The sequence below is a fragment of the Anneissia japonica genome, unplaced genomic scaffold (assembly GCF_011630105.1).
Source record: "Anneissia japonica isolate Jap-2015-1 unplaced genomic scaffold, ASM1163010v1 scaffold1790_len102763_cov161, whole genome shotgun sequence".
Classification (NCBI taxonomy): domain Eukaryota; kingdom Metazoa; phylum Echinodermata; class Crinoidea; order Comatulida; family Comatulidae; genus Anneissia; species Anneissia japonica.
This window is the reverse complement of record NW_022750589.1, coordinates 64,391-72,046: the sequence shown is the minus strand read 5'-3', so window position 1 is coordinate 72,046 and position 7,656 is coordinate 64,391.

Sequence of the window (7,656 nt, the reverse complement as noted above, 5' to 3'; positions counted from 1 at the left end):
CGTGGCCGTCGCTGCCGATCTTTCGGATACGCCACCTATCGGCGGACATGGCGCGAAGGTCGGGCGGAAAGTTGGCGAACACAACGACGTGAGGCACTGCGAACAGCTTCACCTTGCTGTAGTACTTGGGGCTGAAGAGGCGTCCGTTCTTGAACCTCTCCATCAGTTCGTAATTCACGCGTTTCTTCTGGGGGCGGTGCAGGTCGAAGACGACGATGCGCTGTCCGTCATAAGCGTACGCGGCGTCGGCCCCATTCTTGCAGCCGTCGAACACGATCGCTTCCATCGACCGGGACAGGTAGGACGCCATTAAACTCTTTCCTACGTTTCCACGAGGCTCGTGGTACCAGTAGACGGCGCGCGGGTCCGGTCTTCTTGACAGCTCGTCCATAAGTCCTTGTTGCCACGGTCTCAGCACGACGGTGCTAAATACGTCGTTCTGTTTTTCGTCGAATGGCTCGGCGGCCACTCGATCGTCTGAGTCGGCCATCGATGGAGAGGACATTACAAGTTAATTTGTCGATAATGATTGGACGCACGTGTATATAAATATATCTATGCACTAACTCCTTATCGAACGACCGTCTAATTTAAAATGTGAAATGGGAAGTGGAATTCTTAATATTAAAGTGGTTATGGACTACGTGCTCCATCGACATGAAACTATAACTGATATTTTGTCTTTCAATTTTTTATTTATATTTACTAACATACATTTGCAACTCATCATCAAGAAATAAAAATAACAAAATTAAACACAGAAGGATACGAATTCATTGTATTTTTTTTTAAATCAAGCTTTATTTCCAATGTTCTCTTTTTATTATGTGCTTATCGTCATAACATCTAAGCAGCGTAGCGACTGCAACCGCAAGGAAATGGATCTGGTTCATCATCACGCCTAAGAATAAAGTGGTAACCGCGTTCCCGGACTTCGTCGATCAACTCGTCTATCCGCCATTCCACGGTTCGTCGGTACCGATTTACGTCGTTCCCGCACTCCTCCCTCAGCCTGCGTTCCGATCCGTCTGCCAGCATGCGCATCCAAGCTGACCTCCGTTTCACATGCGACGATATCGGCTTCATCAACGTCGGCTCCTCGGGAGCGAACTTCAACTTTTTACCCAGCTTTATCGCCGAAGTTGCCCTAACCTTTTTTCGGTACGGATTCTTGCAGGCGTATCCGGGAAGACGGCCCCGATTTTCTTCTCGGCCAATTGTCGAATGTCCACTTTCTGAAACACTTCCTTGGCGCTTCGATCGAAGTACCAGACTGTCGTTCGGTCGGTCATATCTTCGAAAATTGTTTTTTCGATGATGTTTTTCATCGGAGATTCGTCGAATCTCACCTTAAAATGCAGGCAAGCTTTTTCGACAGAATTTAGCAAGAGCAGGTTCGCGAACAAGGATGGCCACGTCGGCCAAAGGCTTGATGGAACCGTCCCACAGCCGACAGGATAGTACCTTGGACAAGTTGACTGCATCGTTGACTCGGTGTGCAGGGAATGCCGATCCTGTTTCGCTTCAGATTCAACTGTTCCAAAACCAGAGCTAGCTTGTCCCAAGTAAGCATGAGCATCCTCTCGCAGTACCATGCGTCGCTTTCAAAACGTCTCGGGTACATTTTAAACTCGAGCATGCGAAACGTCTCCATGACCAGGTGTCTGATGGTGCCGTACTGCATCCTGACGTCGATTAAATCCAACTCATTCTCGTATCCTTCCATCTGCTTCGGCACGACGACGTCGTCGCTCGGAGGAAACTCGAACGTCGAGATCCTCGTGTCTATCGAGTAACACACGTCCTTCTCGTTCACCGCCATGAACGTAGCACTATCGCACACGTTCACCGCCGTCCTGACGCCGTGTCGTGTGGCTCCGGTGTTGGGATCGACCACCTTCTCCGTGCGTTCCGACTTGGTGCATCCCGAATCAAGCTCCTCCTTCATGATCGCCGCTTCTTGGCTGCTCTCGACGGCCAACGGGTTCTTGTCGCTCTTGGAGCCGAACCTTATCTTCTTGGAGTTCCTGTACTTGCTCGCGTTCTCGACGAGCACCGCCTTCGCCGTCCTGTACGTCACGTCGTCCGGCCGACATCACCGATGTCTTGCCGGTGCCCGGCGGTCTGACCAGTATGGCGTGCATGCTCATCGTCCTGTGCGGCCGAAGCTGATTTATGCCCGAAAGGAGGATGTAGCAAAGCTCGCCCATGGCGTTCGACACTCCGGTGAATTCATCCACACGACCCATAACGTTCATGAGGTATCGGTAGCCGACGTCGGCGACGTCGTCTCCACCCTTGCCAAACGCGTACATCGTGTTTCTACACGTGTACGAGTCAGCCATCGGCTGACTTTCTCCCGTTCAGACAGTACACGCCACCCATTTTCGCACGCCAGTTATCGGTATAGGATTGTCGAACCGTTCTACTCATCTGGGCGTTGTTGTTGCCGTGCTTCTGATAGTACAGCTTGTAAAAGGGTCTGGCACGTTTGGGATCGGAGAAGATGTCAGGCGCCAAATCCATTTTTCTAAAGGTCTTTAACAGTAAGGCGATCGTAGGATTTTTTTCCGAATACTTTGACTCGGCTTCGTCGTTTTTCTCCTTCCGGTTGGTCACGTACAGTTGGTCGATTTCAGCCGCCGCCTCGTCGTCGTCTTCGTCGTCGGTATCTCCTGCGACGGACACTCCCAATCTTTCGCCGGAAACGCAAGACGGAAAGAGCCTGCGCAAAAAGTAGTCGGGCTGGAACATGCACGACTCCAGCTCCCACGCCACCATGTGCCGAAAAGATATGCGTCGACCTTCCAAATCTTTCGTTATAGCCCTCGGATCTATTTGCTTCAAAGACTTGGCCGTCTCCGGCGTCAAGCTCTCTCGATCGATTTCCAACAGCTCGTCGAGTTCAACGACGCGTTTGCTGGCGACCAGGTCGATGGCGACGTCTTCGTCTTCCATTAGTTCACGCGTGAGTTCTTTTCTGTAATCTCTTCTCCTCTTCGATGCGAACAAAGTCTTCGGAGACAGCAGTTAGGCGCGTACTCTCCAAGCTTCGGGCTCGTCCCGCTCACGGACGGTCGGACGTAGGCGACCTCTAGGCATACAAGGAACCCTATAGCGAAAGTACATCTCTATGCTGCGATCGAAGTTTTCCAGTCTCTGCAGAGACGGTACCGGGCTATGAACCTTACTTTGCTTCATGTCAGACGTCCCCTCGCCGAACATAGGATCAAAATTTTTGAAAGCGTATCGCAAAGAACTGGTTCCATCGATTCGTCTCTTTCTCTTTTTCGCTCTCCCTCCAGTCGCCTCTTTATCTCCGTCATCGTAATCGGGCTCCGAACTCAAAATTTTGTCGTAGCTGACGTCCGTCTTCAGCGTGTCTCTCCAAAGGAGGTATCCTTGGCTCACCATGATAATGTCCACAACCGCAAGCCTGAACCAATCTTTCAGTTCGGTGGGGTACACGCGCCAGAAAACGCGTCCAAAATGCACATCTCCTCTGGCGTTCTCGTGAACTATCACGCTCGGTTCAAGCAAGGAGCACACGCACCGGTACGGCTTGTTCTTGTAGTGCAGCTGCGAAGCCAATCGAAACATGACCTGCAGCAACACGTACGTGTAAGACTCGCAGTTCATGAGAGAGACGTTGGGTATCTCGTTCGAAGTTGCTTCGACGCACATCACGGTCATCGGCTCTGCGAACAGGAAATCTTCGGTGATCCGACTGCCCGGTAGCAGCTCGCACGGCAGAAGGTTTTCTCTGTTTGAGGGAAGGTTGGTATCAAATTTTCCGGTCATGTTTTCTTGCAAACTTTTTTTCGTGAAGTGAGGAGATTTCAAAATGTTGGGCTTTTATAGTCTCCTATCTCAACAGGGAGCTTTCGATTAGAACGACGACGCGAGAACGGAATCACTCACTCGTGACCGTTCTACATGGCGTCCTACGTTCTCCAACAAAATCCATAAATGTCGAACTTATCGTTTTTGTAAGCTTGCGAAAAACTCCGCAATATGTTGTAAAGAGAGACAAAAATTAACTGAAACTTAGGCTTTTTTTCATTTTTTTTTTCATTCTTTATTTGTTCAAATCTCTTCAAATCTACATACTATTTGTATCAATCTTAACACTGAACTTCTATTGTGCGGTCATCTTGCCTCGCCATCATCGCGGTAGGTTCGTTAATCCGCGTCGACAATCTGCGAGTTGTTATTCTCCTGCATTTCATCGTAAAACTTGTAAATGTCCATTGTTCTCCCCGTCTTCTTTTAAATCCCATCTATCAATTCCATGAAGGGATTTTTCTCCGATTCTTTAGAGGAACCGCCGTGTTTGATTTTGTTTAGTTTGTTCATGTACAGTTGGCTTATTTCCACCGCCTCGCAAGACGGAAAGGATCTGCGCAGAAAGTAATCGGGCTCGAACATGTACGACTCCATATTCCAGGCCAGCATGTGTCGGAAGGATATGCGGCGGCCTTCCGGATCCCTGATTATGGCCCTCGGATCGATCAGCTCCAAGGACTTTGCCATTTCCGGCGATAGGGCCCCTCGATCGACTTCCATTAGCTCGTCGAGATCCATGATTCGTTCGCCTCCGACCACGCCTTTGTCGTCGACGCACAGCTCTAGGGTGAGCTCTTCTCTGTAATCTTTTCTCCTACTTGATCCGAACAAGGTCCTCGGCGACAACAGGTCGACGCGATCGTCCCACGCTCGTTCGTTGTCCTTCTCCCGGACTGTCGGACGAAGCCTGCATTTGGGCATCCCGGGAAGTTCGTAGCGAAAGTACATTTCTATGCTGCGATCGAAGTTTTGCAGTCTCTTCAGAGACGGCACCGGACTGCAAAGCGTTTTCCTCCTTTTGAACTTGCTAGCTATTCCCAAACCAAGTTTCGGTAAGCACGTTCTGAAAGCGTATTTAAACGAACCCGTTCCGTCCTCTTGTCTCTTCCTCTTCCTATTCCTTCTTCTCACTGCCGGAGCGTCGTCTTCACCGTCGTCGAAGAAGACGATGAGAGCGAAGAAGACGATGAAGGCGACGACATCGTCGGCGTCGTCTTCTTCGCGCTCTTCATCTTCGCCGCCGTCGCTGTCGTCGCCTTCATCGTCTTCTTCGCTCTCATCGTCTTCTTCGTCGTCGCCGTCGTCGTCGCCGTCTTCAATGGGGGAATCCATCAGCATCTCGTACCTCATGTTCGGCGGTAACGTCGTCTCCCAATCGGCGTAACCGTAGTTCACGACGAGAATGTCTCGGACCGTGAGCCCCAACCACCTCTTTAGACGGGTGGGAAGGACGAGCCAGAAAACGCGACCGCAATCTACGACTCCTCTCGCGTCTTCGTGAACGATCACGCTCGGCTCGAGCAAGGAGCACACGCAAGCGTACGGTTCGTCCTTGTAGTGAAGCTGCAAAGCCAACCGAAAAAGCACCTGCAGCATCACGTACGTGTACGACTCGCAGTCAACGAGGGAGTCGGTGGGTATCTCGTCCGACTTGGCTTCGACGCACAGGACGGTCATCGGCTCGGAAAACCAAAAATCTTCGTCGATTCGACTGCAGGGCAGTAACTCGCACGGCAGTAGTTCATCCTTGTTCTGAGGTAGACTGCTATCGAAATATACAGACATCTTCCTCTCAATTCTTTTCAATTTTTTTTTCACGAAGTGAGGAGATTTTAAAAAATTATAAACTTTTATAGCAATCTCTCGAGGAATGGATGACGTAATGTGTACCGGCGTCTTACCGTTTGTAAAGTGGCACGTCGATCCGATCCCCATGACGTACGGGTACAGAAAGTCCAGAAAAGTCGAAAATTTTTCTAAGTCCAGAAAAGTCGAAATTTTTTCTAAGTCCAGAAAAGTCGAAAAATTGTCTAAGTCCAGAAAAGGTCGAATTTTTTTCTAAGTCCAGAAAAGTCGAAATTTTGTCCACAGTTTCTCTCTCTTTCGTTTAGTTCTTCGTTCTCTCATCACCACTATCACAGAAAAACACATTGTAAAATCTCAACAAAAAAACGATACAAAGATTTTTGTTTTCATTAACTTTTATTTTCCTTCACTCTAATTTTTATACATTTTCGTTTAAAGCGCGAGATAAGTTTAAACGCAATCTCATCGATCTGCTTCAACCCTTGTTATAGTACGGATTCTTGCAAGTGTGAACTGGTAGGCTACCCCGTTCTTATCAGCAAGCTGCTGAATTTGCACGAACTGAAGTTTATCCCCAGCGCTTCGGTCGTAATACACAATATTTTTCCGGTTGGTCATGTTCTCGAACACGGATTCCTCGATCACCTCCTTCATCGACGATTCCTTCGATGCAGCCGTCTCGTTCTGCATAACGGGATGGATCAGCGAGAACACAAACAGGAGATCCGCCGGATCCGGCTGCGACTCGACGATCACCTCGGCGTGCAGGCTATGCCGATCCTGGTTCGTCAGCCATTTCTTGTGAACGGCCATCACACGGGAGCGATGACAGCACGAATTCTCGTCGGGTAGCTTGGGATTCTCCTCTAAAATAAACTTGGGTGGGAGCCCGTACACCTTTACCACTCCGAATATCAAACTGAGCAGACAGGTAAGTTCGAACGCACGTTTCCTAAGGTTCGTGTCGATTCTTAGCCCGGACTCCATTCCGTGCCGTTCCAAAACAGACGCTATCCTATCCCACGTCAGGATGAGCATCTTGTCGCAGTACCAGTCGTCGCCTTCGAAACGTCGAGGATACATCTTCGACTCGATCATGTAAAACGTCTGCCTGACAAGGTTCCTGGTCACACCGTAATCGCAACGTTCCAGATGCGGTCCGAATGCCGCTATCAGCTTATTCCCGACAGCGTCGTCGTCGGTAACACATTCGAACGATTCGAGCAGCTTGCAACAGAGCTCTCCAATGTCCTTCGGCGCGTTGGCGAAGTTCTTCGCTACGTCCACGAGGCTCGTAAAATACCGATAGCCAACAACCTCGTAGTCATCTTTTAGGCTGTACATGCTGGGTAAGAAAGGCATGTTTCCGTTCAGAAAGCGATCGGTTTGCCAGCTGTCCCTGTAGGACTGTTGAACAGCGTTGATAATCTGAGACATTTCCTTTTAGTAAGTTTGACGTACTTTCCTTGCAAAAATTCTCTTAAACGAGTGAGTGAATCGATTCGAATCTCCTGGCCTTTTATAGTATCCAATCGGGGCACTCATGACGTCATGGGTACCTGGCCAATCATAATGATCGTTTGTAGTTTCAAGTCGATCTAACCCACATGACGTCATGGGTACCTGGCCAATCATAATGATCGTTTGTAGTTGCAAGTCGATCCAACCCACATGATGTCATGGGTACCTGCAGTAATGAAGCATATGAGATACGATGACGTCACCGAACAGCATGTATAAAGCAAGACATCGGCGAGACGAGCAATTCAAAAAGTGTTTCATTTCATTGTTTCACGATGCCTTCCTTCGTTAGACAAAGACCAAGTTTGACTCCGTCCGCAAGAATGCAATTGCTTTGGCTGAAGAACCGAAGAAGAAGTATACACGAATGTTGTCTCGAGTTTCTAGGAGACAGAGAACGACTCAATCGAGTGTTTCCGAAAACCATCATCAACGTCATCGTCAACGGAAACCGGAATATATTGGAATCGACGAGATCGAGGT